General features: G+C 44.1%; 1 protein-coding gene across 16 annotated transcripts in view; it reads left to right on the top strand.

Annotated features, from left to right (window-relative positions):
• The window catches only part of LOC122709939 (aminopeptidase O (putative)), a 392,862-nt gene that overhangs the window by 113,279 nt on the left and 263,941 nt on the right, over nt 1-15,642 (top strand). The gene's annotated exons all lie outside the window — the stretch shown is intronic.

Genomic DNA, 15,642 nt, shown 5'->3' with positions numbered 1-15,642 from the left:
TTGGTATAATTAGCATTCTGCCATTTTCATTGGACCTCGTGTTTTCTCAAATGTCTCAGCTGGGTATTGACTCGTAAGCCTAATTTCCTAGGTATTGAGAAATACATGAAAGGAACTCGTCATCCTGCTTACACTCTTTGTTATAATAATAATAATGTTAATGGAATAATATCCTGGAATCAGATTTATGACAGTTGCCTCAAAATTAACACCTCTGTCTTACCTCTGTGTATGTTTATAATAAATGCTTAGCTTCACCATTTGTCTTTCAGCAGTTCACAATTACATGTCACAGGTTGTAATTAGCTTGGCAGAACTACCTTGCTGACATCCAAATACGTTCTTTTTTTTCCCCTCCTCTGTTTGATTTTGAAGGATCTTCTGCTTATCATTTCAGAGTGGTTTTATGTTTAGAGCATCAAATGAAAAAGCCATCTCCTAGAGGCTGTACTTCCCTACTTTACCACTCACATGTAGACCATTCACCCCTAGTCTCTCTTGAAATAATGAAAAAGAAAAAAAAAAATGGAAGCAGAGTGGTTGATGATAGGTGACAAATTCTGCTTTGACCTTTTCCCCACTGGTTCTGTACCAGATAGTCTTGTTCATGAGTTCAGTTGCTTGTTTATTCATTTATTCATTCTTAAAGTTCTATGAAGCACATACTGTGTGCCAGGTAGGATTTAAGATGCTGAGGCTACCGGCATGAAAAAGGTTGATGAGATCTCCATCATCGTGGGAGTTACATTCTAGTCAGGGGAGAAAATAGTATGCATAAAAACAAATAATTAAGATGTGTACTGTGCAAGAGGAAGGGAACATATGTATACCTATGGCTGATTCATGTTGATGTTCAGCAGAAACAAACACAATTCTGTAAAAATCCTTCTATTAAAAAATAAATACATTAAAAAGATTTTTTTTTAAGGTGAAAGAAATTGAAGACAATACAAATAAATGAAAGCACTCTTTTTTTTTTTAAAGTTGTGTATTATGAAGAAAATATAGCCAAATGAGTGATAGAATAACTGGGGACCAGAAGCATTGTTAGGGTGAGGAGGCAAAAGCTTCTTTAAAGAGTGAAACTGAAGAATGGTAAGGAGCCAGCCATGTGATAATCTGGTGGAAAAGCAACTCAGACTAAGGAACGTTCAAGTCCGAAGGCCCCAAGCTGGGAACCGTTGTAATGGGCTGGAGGAGCAGAAAGGAGGCCAGTGTGGCTAGCATGGCTTCCCTTGGACATACTTTGGGCACCAGGAAATGCCGGGGTCCTGAAGGGCTTCAGTCACCTGAGCCATCTGCACACCCATGTGAGGAACATGAGGAAGAGCCACTCAGAAAGGGCAGAGGTTGAGCAGAGATGGATGGTTCCGGGCAGTCGTGTGTACAGGGAGAGGGTTGCCAGGGAGGTCACATCTTTTCTGGGGACCAGTGGTGCTGTGGCGGCTCATGACCAACTGCTTGGAACCTGACTTGGTTTAGTACCTGCTGTTCTTGAGCAGAATTCTCCAAAGAGAAGGCATCAGAGCACTTAGCGCCCAGACTGGCAACTCGCCCCAGCGGCTGCTTGCTGATTCCTTGCAAGCTCTTTTTTGACGAAACAGGTCACAGGGAGGGAGGTATTATTTATGTTTCCTCAGCCTAATTTTTAAGGTTTTCAAAGACTGGACAAAAATAGGACTGATAAGTAAAGAGCACAGAGAAATAATATCAATTACTGAAATATCTTCAGTGCACTTCACAGTAGAGAAAAATGATAAAGCTCCTTATTACATGTGGCTTGTTCTTAAAAGATTTGATTGTGCAATAAAAGGCTTCTGAATGCTTATACTAGTTCCTGACTCTTGCATACCCAATTTTCTTAAGTACCTCAATTTGCGAATAAACGGTGTGCACATACATGCCCAAGAATGAATGTAACCGGCTCTCCCTCCGCCCGCTCCTCCTGGGGTTAGACAGGGTGTTGTCCTGTTTATTCTTATCTCCCAGCCAATGTGTAATAGAAGAAGCAAACATAACATGCTGGTACAAAGGGCCTGTTGTTTTCAGCCTTCTAATTGTGCTCCTTTCTATTGGGGAAGGAAGCGGTCATAAATTTTTGTCATTATCTTAAGTAGCAAGGTTTCACAGTTTGGGGAATTTTTCTTTACTTGTTCTTTGTTAGCTTCCAGTTGAATTTTTGAATCCCCTAAACTAAAAACTGCCATACTTTTAAACAACCCTCCGATAAATTTCAGGGACCTGTGACCCTTGATTTCAAGGCAGGATGCAACCATAGTGATTCTTTCCTTGGGGGACTGAATTGCAAGCCCTAAATTAGTGCACCTTTTGGTTCACCAAGGTTTCCAGCTCATCTGCTCTCTCTGATGTGCTGTGGATTTGGGGGCCTATGTGTGGGTTTTATTTCTTTGTTATTGTCGTCATTTGTTTCCCAGACTTTAATAAATTCTTGAACTTCCTTCTGCATGGATTGTTTTAAAAAATATTTTGAAGGAGCACTTCTTTCCCCCGTCTTCCTGTATAACTCTTCTGCTTTTACAAACAAGTGGGTGTGAATGATAGAAAGCAGCTCATACCTTCCTTCCTTCCCATAAAATTTTAATCCTTTGTTTACTGGCACCCCTGCCATTCGCTGGAGCAATGAACAGAGTGTATCGTGGGTAGCAAGGTCCACGGGTCTACACAAGGGGGCTCAGTCCCCCTCAAATGCTTTCCCTTTGTTGCTTTCTTCATTTCTCCACTTTGTGTTCTATTTCTACTTTTCTTCTTCCTTTTTTCTATTTTTAATTAATTTATTTTTAAGTGGAGGATAATTGCTTCACATCGTTGTGTTGTTTTCTGCTGAACAACATGAATCAGCCATACACGTGTATACACATGTCCCCTGGGAGGTGGGATGGAAATTCTATTTTTCTTCTTGAGAAAATTGTTTGACTTTATTTTACTCCTACCTTATGGAGAAGGGCTTTCCCCTTCTAATGCGTTCTGTTTCTTTCATTTTTCTTTCTTGAAATAGACATGGGTATTCTTAAGACAGTGTTCTTCTGGGACTCTGGAAGCCCTTGACTGTGATTATCTGGTTAGTTTTGACATAATCAGTTTGTAGTGAAAAAGCCAGGAGGGAGAAGGTGTGCATATGCTCCATTCTTTACAGCGCAGGTACAGGACCATTTATGATGTCCCCTAGTCACTTAGAGCTGGAAAATCAGAGACAGAGGTAACAGGGCCTTACCCTGGGGTGGCTCTCAAAGCCTGGGGTTCAGACTGAGGCAAGACTCATCGGTAACCCTCTCTCTCTCTCTCTATGTGTGTGTGTATATACACACACACACATATATATATATTTATGTATTTGCTTCAAGGTCCTCCTATAGAATCACAGTGTCTTATAGTCTACTTGAAAATCAGCATTCACTATGGGCTTGTTTTGAGGCAACCTTAGAATCTGGGTACCAGGCAAATTCCTGGATCACGTGCATATGTTGGGGCCAGATTCTCTCTAGAGAGGAACAACAGGCAGAGCGAGCTCACAGCGTTTTGGCTTAGCCAGAATCTTCTTCTTGCCATCAAACAGCTGTGCAGCTTGTCAGATCCAGAAGTAGCATTTTATCATCATTATGCCATGATTCCTCACCCTCTGAAAGATTATGCTTAAGTGTTTTGTTTTCTTTGAACTGTCCTCCACACGCATAGACTGACAGTCTTTACCTCTGAGAGCACCACTGGGGTCATCCTTCAAGAGAAGCTGTCAGGCCTTTGAAAGGCCTTCCTGAAACAATCACCCTCTACCTACATGTGTAATCTTCCCTCTCTATTGATGTCATCATAGGCCCCTAATCTCTTCCAGCCCTTGAGCCTGAAATGGCCAGTCAAGCCCGGCTTTTCCACTTTTCTTTGGCAAAGAAAAGGCTCGTACTGTTTTTTCCCTCCCCTTGGCTATTTCTCTACAGAAGCATCATTACTGAACAGAACATACACTCCTTGGGTGAAAAAGAAGCATGGGATTGAATGTGCAAAGTTGTCTGAGTTGGAATATTCCCAGTCTTGTGCATACTCACTCCTGAAACCACTCCACAGAGTGAGCACATGCTCCCGGCCTCTGGACTGTGTTGTGCATGTGCTTTGGCATGGAGCGGCATCTGTATTTCTCTTAAGGTTAGACTCCTCTGGGGGAAAGCACCAACTCGGGAAACAGTTCTCAAGTAAAGCACAATATATGAATAGTCCTGCTCAAGGGAACATTGCCTATGTCATACTACAGCCATTGTGCAGCTGGGACCCACCGTGTCCAAGCCCTGTAGGCCTGTTTGCATAAAGCGGGTGGGAGATGTCCTTGTCACTTTACTCCCTGCTAAAATGTAATTGGAAGAATATCCCAGCTACATTTTCTTCAAAAGAAGCAGTAACTTTAAAAGGCCAAAGATGTGAGGAAGCTCTCCTTTAAAAATGTATTATTTAAAAAAAAAAAAAAAGATTACTTTGTGGGATTTGTGGGTACATTGCAAAAATCCACCCTGATTTAACCCCAGAGTGGAGCTCGAAGTAGCTTGAAGTAGAAATGTTTTATTTCTGTGCTATTTATAGAGGTGACTCCTCAGATAGTCTAGACGTTGTTCCGGAAAGACAGAATGCCAAATCTGCCCTCATGTTCCCGGAAGTCAGCATGCTGAAAATGACCACCTCCCCTCTTTACCATCAAATGGAAATCTTGGAATTCCATTTCATAATAGTGTGAGTGACACTTGGGCTCCCCGGCCAAAACTTAGGTTGGCCAAGGAGCTGGGGGTGCTCTTGTGAGCCTGGAGATGACCCACCATCAGGCCTTTGTTTCTTAGAGGCCAGCCTGCTGAGATATGGGGACTGTGGTTGGCAGAACACCCTAGGGTTCGAGTGGGGCTTCCCTGGTAGCTCAGCTGATAAAGAATCTGCCTGCGATGCAGGAGACCCTGGTTCAATTCCTGAGTCAGGAAGATCCCCTGGAAAAGGGATAGGCTACCCACTCCAGTATTCTTGGGCTTCCCTGGTGGCTCAGATGGTAAAGAATCAGTCTGCAGCGTGGGAGACAAGAGTTCGATTGCTGGGTTGAGAAGATCCCCTGGAGGAGGGCATGGCACACTGTTCCAGTATTCTTGCCTGGAGAATCCCCGTGGACAGAGGAGCCTGGAGGGCTACAGTCCATGGGGTCGCAAAGAGTCGGACACCACTGAGCGACTAAGCGTGGCACAGCACAGTTTTCAAGTTAGTTTCTTCTGAGAGCCCAAGCACCTACTCTCAGACTGAGTCAGCCGCGGTTTCTGACTTTTATCAGCCATGTGCGATTTCTGAACATCTTACTGAAAGCGGGCAGTTGGAAAGGGATGGATGGGCAAAGCCAAGGATTCATTCAGCAGACTCATGTCAATGGACAGGTGTAGTGAATGCTGACGATTCTCTGGCTCCAGGAAATATGAAATCTTTAGCCTAAATCAGGATTTTCTACCTAGGTTCCAAGAAGACTAGTTTTGTGGAATGTTAATCATGTGGGAAGAGGAACTGTGGGTTAATTAATTTAGGAAATGAGTGGATTAAACTAAGTAAAAAGGGAGTCTTTACTGGAGGGCTTCTGAGAAAGCCTTTAATATCTTTATTATCCTGATTTAATATCCTGGCATGTATATGCCTCTCAAAGACCAGGCCAGAATATGCAATATTCCTCCAAAACCTCGCTCAGGGATCCCCCTGTACAGTGCACACTTCATCAGGCTGTTTCGGGTCTCAGGGAAACCACCTTCTCAAAACACACTTTAGAAAGTGCTTCCTGGGGAAGAAATATCTTGGAGCCCATGACATGACTGGCTGTAGAGTCCAGCCTTCATGTGGTCAGTGGCAGCTGAGGCCTTGCTTTAGGGCAGTGAAGAAGACGGGCTCACCACTTAATGCTGGGGGTGCCACACCTTTCTGATTATGCATTGATTTTTGAACAATCACCCTTTCCATATATTCATATTTATTTATAAGTCATATACATTTAGTACAGTGTTACTATATTAGGTTGGAGAAGGAGATGGCAACCCACTCCCATACTCTTGCCTAGAAAATCCCATGGATGGAGGAACCTGGTAGGCTGCAGTCCATGGGGTCGCAAAGAGTCAGACACGACTGAGCAACTTCACACACACACACACACATACTATATTAGGTATACTATAAAATATATATATATATTATATATATATATATAGGATATACTATAAAACATAACTTAGTGACAGGACAACAACTATAAAATACATACAAAAATGGAAGTTTAAGAGAATGAGGAAAAAACATTGATGAAAGGACGTTCTAACATTTCTTCCTGCACACCATGGGGTTGGCTAGTGCCCTAGAATCTCTGCAGCTGCCTGGGCCCCACCGCGGAAACTTTGAGTCAGTGGGTTTGGGGTGCTATCTTGGTATCTGGAATGTTAACATGTCTGCCCAGGTGATTCAGCTGCAGGTGTTATTTTTGAGGAACTCTGGACAGGTAAGTATCTCTTGGGAATCTTTCACAGACTCTCCACCCTGCTGTCGTCCCTCAGGTGAGCATGTTAGACTGAGGAAAGAGGATGGTGGGGACATTCCTTGGTGATGCCCCCTGCTTACTCATAAGGAAGGTGTGTTCCCCAGGAGTTGGGCCCAGTGACAGGCCGGAATCCCTGGCAAGTGACTGGGCCTCCCTAGCCTAGTTCTCTTCTCTGGAAAAGTAAGGGCCTGATTTAGAATTGCCTGCAGAGGGGCTTAGAGCCTTAACATTCTTTGATTTGATTAGGTTTGAGTTTTATTTTGAACAGGAGTGGGGGTGACTCAATTTCATTCAGTAATTTACATACATGTATATTTTCTTTTTGATGTAAGGGCTAGTTAGATCATAAGCCTGCAATTTTCTTGTACTTGGGCACCTGGGCAGCAGTAGGCGTTTAAATGTTAGGCCTGCAAGCAGGAGGTTCAGAAGGGTCCTCGCTTACCTCTAGTTAATTGCAAAATAAACAGATCTCAAGGGCAGGGGCCTCTTCCTTTCATAAGAGCCGCCCCTGCTCTGTGCACCATCAATGCAAAACAGCATTTCCAAGCATTGCATCAGGAGTGTGCTCCACAGAAAAAGGCCTGCTGCCTTCAGCCTGGCAGTTCACCGCTCAGGCCCCTCAAAGTTAGCAGCTAACTTGTCCCCTCCCACCCACCCAGGCTTGTTTTTAGCCTCCAGATATCTCCATTTGCAAGCTAATAAGTTGCACATACATATGTTTGAACAGTTGTCAGGCTTGTCTGCTGCTCAAACTGTGCTTTGGTTTAAAACAAACAACAACAGAGAACCCAGAGGTGGGGGATGGATGAAGACGTTTCAGTTTAACCTGCAGGTGGTGTTGTTTTGACCTTGACAGTCAGCTTTAAACGACCTGTCAAGCACCTTTGTGTGCTTCTGGGCACACCCACCTGGAAGATATTATATCCCCTCAGCTTTATGTGCCCCAGCAGGCAGGCACCAGGTCCCTGGATTTTGTTTTCATCGGTGGAAGGTTAATGCATGCATGGCAGGACTTTACTGAGAGGGGCCCAGCTACAAATGCTGTTTTCGTTTAATTCTAATTTCTCTTCTTCCTTGGCCTAACCCTCCCCACCCCAGGCTCTCCCCCCAAACCCCTCCAGATTCCCTCCACCCCCAGTCTGTCTTCCCTGTTCTTTCAACCCCTCTGCTTGGCTTCAAACCATTACTTCTTGGCTTTGATATCTCCTTGCAGAGCTGCAAGCAATCAGGAGATTATGGACCCCAGAGCTCAGCAAGGCACATTGCCTGGTAGGGGGGCTCAGGCCCCAGTCCCCAGGCCACCACAGGAAATGGGACCCAGAAAACCTGCCAGTCTCCAGACCCTCTGCCCCTGTGCCTGTTCTGGTAACCAGATCCCCAGGGTTGGAGGTTGGGGCTGAGGGGCAGGTGGTGCGGGCAAAGTACTTTTCAGATCAAGTGGTATCTGGGGAGACAGACCTCTTTGGGAACAATTCTGACCTTTCCTGTGTGGTTAAGGGTCATCTCTGCGGCATCTGTTTGAATTTTGTCTTTTTTAAACTTTGAGTTTTTCCTGGGCCTTCTGAGGCCCTACATAATGGTGTCTGGAAGTTGGGATGAGGAGAGTGAATGGACAGATGAAGGAATCCAATTGGATTCAGCCTCATGCCTACCAGTGCTTGGATAGTTTCAGGCAATTTGAGGATACAGATGCTGGCTCTTTATGCAGGGAATCCCTATTCCTTGGCTTCCATGTCTAAGGCCCAATGTTGTTGAAGTTAACCAGTACTATATTTCTAAAGGTAGAGATGAGAGGGAGGGTGTTTGTTCTCAGGAACAAATGTACATCTTATTATCCTGTAATACTTCCTCCAGCATCTGAAAGGAAACAGGCCCACAGCTAGATATTTACCTTTCCAATGCTGCCTGCACCAGCCATGTGTTCACTGAGCTCCCAGAGGTGCCTCTGCTGGTCCTCTAGGTAGCCCCCTGAGATGAGGCTCTAGATCTGAGAGGAAGATCAGTGCTAGTCAACCCATCATCCTCAGACCTCAGGGACCCTCCTAGGCCGAGGCAGTACCTCACGCTATCTCCCTCCAGGGATGCACACCTGTACCTCTCACAGTCCCTGCCCTAGGGGCCGTCTGTGTTGGGATCTTGTTATTTAACTTTTGGCACAAGTCCTTCCCTGGGATTTCCCAGTTGGAATGAAGAGTAGAGTAGGGTGAGAAGCGTCTGGTATGAGGACAATTGGACTAAGCTTCTAACCACCAGGGGAACCGGGTCTCAAAGAAAGTAAGAGAAGCAGAAATATAAGAGATAAGTGGTGTTCACTTGTGTGCCCTGCCCTTCCCATGGGTCTGTGATCGTTTTTGGCCTAAGGCTGTTGAGCTGTGTTTCTGACATTTACAACCCAGAACCCAGACTAATTTACAAGGGCTACTTCTTTTTTGCCTCTACAAACAAAAGCCTCTTTAGACCTTAGGATTAGAAGGAGTCAATGGCTTTGAGCAGCTCTGGATCCTGTCCCCTCAAGCCTTCATTCTTTAATGATTCACCTGACTCTATAGGTTGTAGTGTCTTCATATGTGTGTGCTTGTGAGGATCAAATGAGAGACTATATATACAGGTATGGGCTTCCCAGGTAGTACTAGTAGTAAAGAACCCACCTGCTAAGGCAGGAGATACAAGAAACTTGGGTTCAGTCCTTGTGTTGGGAAGATCTGCTGGAAGAGGAGGGCATGGCAACCCACTCCAAAATTCTTGCCTGGAGAGTCCCATGGACAGAGAAACCTGGTGGTCCATAGCATCACAAAGAGTTGCAACTGAAGCCACTTAGCATGCACACACACATTTAGGTATATGTATATACATACAAATCTGTTAATATGTATATATATACACACCTTCTCTCATTTGATCCTCCCAGACAAGCTCTCGGTCCCCTTCCATGGCCAGCTGTTGCAAGTTCCCCACAGCTTACTTTTGTAGCAGCTCTGCCCAGCCTGTCTAAGACCTGGGAGCCCTGTTACTGATGAGGCCTCTCTACCCAACCCCTCCCATGATTCACCCACTTTCTGCTCAGCTGAGTAGTTTATCTTGTGGGGTGATGAGTCCCAGCAGGTGCTGACAGCCAGGATCAGGACCTAGACTTCTGTGTCTCTCTGAGGCGCAGGACGAGTGGAGCCTCATGATGGGTTGTATGCTTGAGCTGAGTGACAAAAACCCATTGGCCCACACAGGGGTTGTGAGCTAAGCCAGGGCAAGTCCCAGGTGACTAAGTGCATCTACTGCTGTGCTGCTGTTACTGCATGCTTCTTCCAAGTCCACGTTTGTCCCCGCAACGCTCGGAACGCCGTTTGAGATGATGGAAAGAGAGCTCTGACCTTGCAGTCAGAAGACCAGGTGCCAGTTTAACTGTGCTGTTGACTGCTGCGAAACCCGGCCCAGGGATTTGTTTGTGAAATCTCTGCTCACCTCCAGGACTCTTGGGCACATTAGATAAGATCATGTGTCAGATGCCCTCAGCCCTTGTTTCAGTCAGCTTGGAGAAACTTGGTAGTTTTCTAGGTCAAAAAACATCTAAGACTTATTGCTTATTAGTGTGAATCACAAGCTTTAAGGTCCCTACCAACTCAGAATGTCCAAGATTCTCTGAAATAATAGCTGCAGGGAGAAGAAAAAATAGGTGTGATAAGTTGCCATGGTAGTATGAAAACATGAAAAGTTTGTTTCAAAGAGTTCCTGAGTCCAGATTACTCAGACAGAACTACAAGTGGAATTTCTCATTTCACCGAAGGAGAATTTTAGAGTAGCTCCTTGTTAGGTCTTCCTTTAAGGACATAGCTTGAACTTTAGTAGTTTAAGTATATGTATTAACTTTCCTTCCCCTCAAAAGGAAATTGAAAAAGGCAGCAGAATAAAACCTCTGGTCATTCTGGTTTAGGTCAAATGCATTTCTTAGATCCGTTTCCATATCTAATAATAAGCTGAAAGAAATCCTGATCTTCTGGAGGTTTGGGATCCCACCTGGACTCAACTGTCTAAGCTCCTCTGGGGCTTTGGGTCCACTGGTTGGACCCAACCAGTGTTTTGACCTTGACAGTCAAGGACTGAACACAAGGACTGAACCTAAGTGTCTTCTATCTGCCGCCTTAGCAGGTGGGTTGTTTACCACTAGTGCCAGCTGGGAACTAATGAAAGGACCTAATGAAAAGAGGTCCTTGACCTCTTTTCCCATCACATTTGGATCATCGATCGAGTCCAGTCCACCCCTGAAGCAGTTTCTCTGGTCTGTTCTCAGTATCAGAGGCATTATCCGACCTGTGTTTGAAAGGACCATGTGATGGAAACTTCCAGAAGAATGCTGTGTTGCCATATCTGCTGCTTCCGAATGGAGCCAGAGGCCCAGAGTTGCAAGTCAGGCCAGGATGGAGGGGTGAGCAGCCACAGGTGGGGGGTGCCCTGCCCTGCTCTCCTTTGAACACCAGCCCCGCCCTACAGCCCTTCCAAGGTCCCTGTCCCAGAAGCACACACAGCCTTCAGTAAACAGTACTGCCTGGTTGGCTGAGATAATCCCGTAGACCAGAATGAAAATGGCTCACGACACTTCTCCAAAAGAATCAACTCAAGAAAGCCTTTGAATACTAAATTTCCCTAGTAAAAGTGTTTTCTGTGTTTGTTCCCCTCCTCTCTTCCCATCTGCCCATCCCTCCATTAGTTGTTGTTATTCAGTCACTAAGTTGTATCCAACTCTTTTGCCACCCTATAGACCGTAGCCCACCAGGCTGCTCTGCTCATGGAATTCTCCAGGCAGGAATACTGGAGTGGGTAGCCACTTCCTCCCCCAGGGGATTTTCCAGACCCAGGGATCGAACCTGTGTCTCCTGCTTGGCAGATGAATTCTTTACCACTTAGCCACCTGGGAAGCCCAATATCACTTATATGATAAGAGGAATCTAAAAAATGATACAAATGAACTTATTTATGTATATACTGGCATTAGCTTTTTGTATAAGCCTCAATGTCTTGTTGAAAAACAAAATTAAAAAAAAAATAATTGAAGATCTAATTGGCTTTATTCAGTGATTCACGAAATGGACAGCAAGCAGAAAGGTACTCTGGGAAGCTGTACAAAATGGAAGATTTTTAAAGGCAGAAAGTGGGTGAACAGGGAAATCAAAAGTAAGAGGAAGGGTTGCTTCAGGTGAAGTCACCTTCCTTTGGAGGAAAGGCATCTCTGTCATGCAGATGACCTCACTAATGTTGAATAGGAAACTCCAGACTTTGGTTGAAAATTCTCCCCCTGGGAGAGGCTGAAACTGCACTTGTGCTAGGTGAGTTCTGATCTGCTGCTGTGGGGTTTGAGCGTAAGTGACAACATTTGGGGTCAGTTGTTTCTTTTTTAGGGGGTCTCTTCATGCAGATGCAGTAATAAATAGCCAATAAAACTCTACAGATCATTATCCCTCCTTCTTTTATACAAAAGAAGGCAGAGCACACACTCTGCTTATACTGTGCTTTTATCACTTCACATGATAGCCTGGATTTCTGTCTATTTTTAGGCCTTAGAGGGTTTTCTCATTCTTTTCTTTATTTAACTGCATGGTATTCTACTCTATGGAGGTTCTCCGTTTATTTTTCCAGATTAGGGATCTTTGAGCTTTTCCCAGTATTTTGCTGTTGTAAAATAATGCTGCATGGAGCATTTGGTGCATTTTGAAGTCAGTAAATTGCACAGATTCTGTTATTCTGCTGCTATTCCTGCCATCTTGTGGGAAGTAGAAATGGGCCTGCATCTTATTTATCCCCCACTAAGGCTATAACTGTAGGTTAAAACATGTGACATTTTTGTGAGATTTCCTAAGCAATGGAATATCAGCACTTCTGTGTGGTTCACTAAAGCAGGGATGGAAATAAGATTAATAAACCTAATGTATCATTGTGAAGCTCTTGCTTATTTAGGCCCAAGTCCTCATCTAGTAATGGAGAAGGAAATGTCAACCCACTCCAGTATTCTTGTCTGGGAAACCCCATGGACAGAGGAGCCTGGTGGGCTACAGTCCATGGGGTCACAAAAGAGTGGGACACGACTTAGCAGTAAACAACAACCACCTCATCTAATAAACCAAGTGGAAGCACTGATGATCCCCTTTTCAGTAGTTTTATAATGGTCTTGTTCCTCGGATTTCATTCATTTTAATGACTGTAAAGTTGTGTTCCTCCTATTCTCAGTAACTTTAGAAGTTTCAGGAACTTTTTTTTAAGAAAATGAATCCACATATTTAGGAACCTTTTTTTTTTTCTAAAAGATAATGAACCCACATATTTTATATTTTTAAATAGCATTAAGAAGTGCCATTTATTTTTCTAGGTTAGAGAACTGGATATTATTTATATAATTCGAGCCACTGGTGCTTTTTATTTGGGCTGCGCCCTGGCGTTGAGTGAGCCGTACTAGCTGGTGTGGGGACCTGTTGCCGGGCTTCTAAGAGCAGAGCCTTTCCTTTCCTCCAGAGTTAGGCCAGTGAGAGGCTGCACCGAGCTCAGACCAGCAACCAGCCTAATGAAATCATGCCTTTGTGTAGGTTTCAAGTCAAAACATTCAAAGGAGGAAAAGGGAAAATATTCTTTAACCACATAGAAAAAAAATGAAAGGGAAGACGGATGCTATCTCTTTTTTAAATAGGAGGATGTCGAGGAGACAGAGATTTTTAATGGGTTTAATCTTCAGACTTAGGCGGATGGCCAAGCATGATCTGAATACAGAAAACACAGAATGAAGTGCCAGGAAGGGAAGTGGAAAGTAGTGGGTTATGGAAACAACCAAATGTGTCCGAATTTCCAGGCTCTTCAAGGAATTGGTTGAATTGTGGCAGCGTTGCTGAAACAGTTTTTAAGCTTAGTTGAACATCCATACACCACCCCCCACATAATTCTAGAGCATATCACTCAAAACTCAATTTGAAATAGTAGGCAGGGCCTAGCCTGCTACTCTATTATGGTTTGATGTTGGCCAGAATAATCTGATTTCTTCGGTAACATCAATGGGAGGCAAGCAGTGGACATGATTTATCTCAGCCTTAATAAGGCATGACACTAGAGAACAAATTTGGAAAATGTTTTACCAGCACGGCAGATTATTTTTTTAAAATCTCTAAAGGGCAACCACTTTAGCGGATACCAAATTAATATAAGCTGTAGGCCTCTACTCTGTGTGTGTGCAAGCACACACCACAAGCACTCGGCCTATTGACCTCTCTGGTGGTTATTTCCTGTAGACACGCACACAGAAACTAGTGATCACCACACTGGTTTGGCAGGACAGTCATTACTTAGGGGGAATAGACAAAGAGAACCGTTACAGAGGGGCTCCGAGGTTCAGAAAGCCTAGAGATTGGAGCTGCTGGTCATTTGTGTCTCTTCCCCCGCCTGGCAGGACCCTGAGCCCCTTTACAGATTTGGTCATCTTGTTAGAAGCGAAAAAGCAGCAACTGGAGGGTCATTTTTCTTATATTTTGAAATGGATGCCTCATCTGATGAGTAGACTTGTGCTTGTCTGGCCTCTAAGGCCAAAGGAAATGACTCTTCATAAAAAGAAAATTGTGGGGGAAGTTCTTTTTTATAGCTAACCCTTGCTCCTCTTGCTGCAATAGCACCCTTCTCCCACAGGCTAAATCCAGCAGCAGAAGAGCTGGTCACCCCCTCCTGAATCAGGGGGTGCTTTATTGCTTATTTGCTTTGCTCCTAAACCTTCCAGCTTTTGCTTTTCTGAGCTAGATAATCCCAACAGTTTTGAGTTCCTTTTTATGTTTCTATTTTCCTTTTCTTTAAGCACCTCGGTTGCTTTCTTCTGGATCACTTTCTAGTTCTCTTTATTACTCAGAAGTTGAAGAGTCCAAAACCAGACACAGGAAGCTGCAACAGTGTCTCCACGGTGAACACAGGGTCCATTTATGGAGCTCTTAACCCTAGGTCCAGCATTGTCCTGAGGAATTTCATGTGTTGTCCTGTTGAAGACTTTACAGCCTCTGCAGGGTAGAGGTTACTATTACTGGCATTTTGTAGATGAAGAAACTGAGAAACAAGTAGTTCTCTGACTTTCCCATCACCCAGGTGACAGCTGAAATTCCAGCCCAGCCTCTGCCTGTGGAGCCTATAGCCTGAACCGCTTTTCCCTGGTTGCCATGATTTCACTCACCAGCCCCAGAATCTTATATTTAACTCTAACAACTGTGTTAGGCAGCTGACCCTCTTTCCATTTATATCGTTATAGCTCCCTTTACTACTTTATTAACACATGGTTAGTCATTCCTTACTTCAGATTGGTCAGCATGTATTCCTGGAAATCCATTTTCTTTAACCACTTTTCCAAGTTCTTTGATTCTCTTTGGATTCCAATTCAGTCCTTCAAGAGGCTGTTAACTCCTCTAAACTTGATTCCCTGAAAGACCTAATGAGGTCTCGTAACTGGCACGCCTTTTAGCGAGTCTTGAGTGTCCCGTCTCCTTCCTGATGTCATTCCCCACACTACGCTGGCTGTCCTCTGGGTTTCCATGGCAGACTGCATGGAATCATGTGTGGAGCAAGTGACAGTGTTGGCTACCTATTCAAAGTTGTGGGACCCACCGGAATTTCACAGTAACTTCAGAACTAGGGAAAGCTAACTTGGATTTTGTTTCAAGGACAGAGTTATCGAATACTCATTGCTCTTACTGAGAATCTGGGGCATTGCCAACATGCCAGTTTGTGGAAGCCATGCCTTCAGAATGAAGAAACACTGTCTGTTCACCCGACGCTGAAATTTTATCACAATCAGCAATACCAGGCATGTAGATGACATTCAGTTACTATTTATAAAGTGAGGGAAATGTGTATTATAGGGGTAGCATTGATGATGAAATAAACTTCACTTTTTGCCAAAGATGTCTGGTGTGGTTTTCCCAGTGTATGGACATCAGCTTAAACAGGGGAGAGTAAGACAGGAATTACCGTTAGAATAATACCCAAAATGAAAATTAAAATGAAAAGTATTCTCTCATAACACATATTTTTAGGAATAACAACAACAACAACAACAAAAATCAGTGTTTCAGAATCTTCTCAAGCCCCTTAAAAGA

Source organism: Cervus elaphus, chromosome 16 (genome assembly GCF_910594005.1).
Source record: "Cervus elaphus chromosome 16, mCerEla1.1, whole genome shotgun sequence".
Lineage (NCBI taxonomy): Eukaryota > Metazoa > Chordata > Mammalia > Artiodactyla > Cervidae > Cervus > Cervus elaphus.
This window is presented reverse-complemented; position numbering and strand designations above follow the sequence as displayed.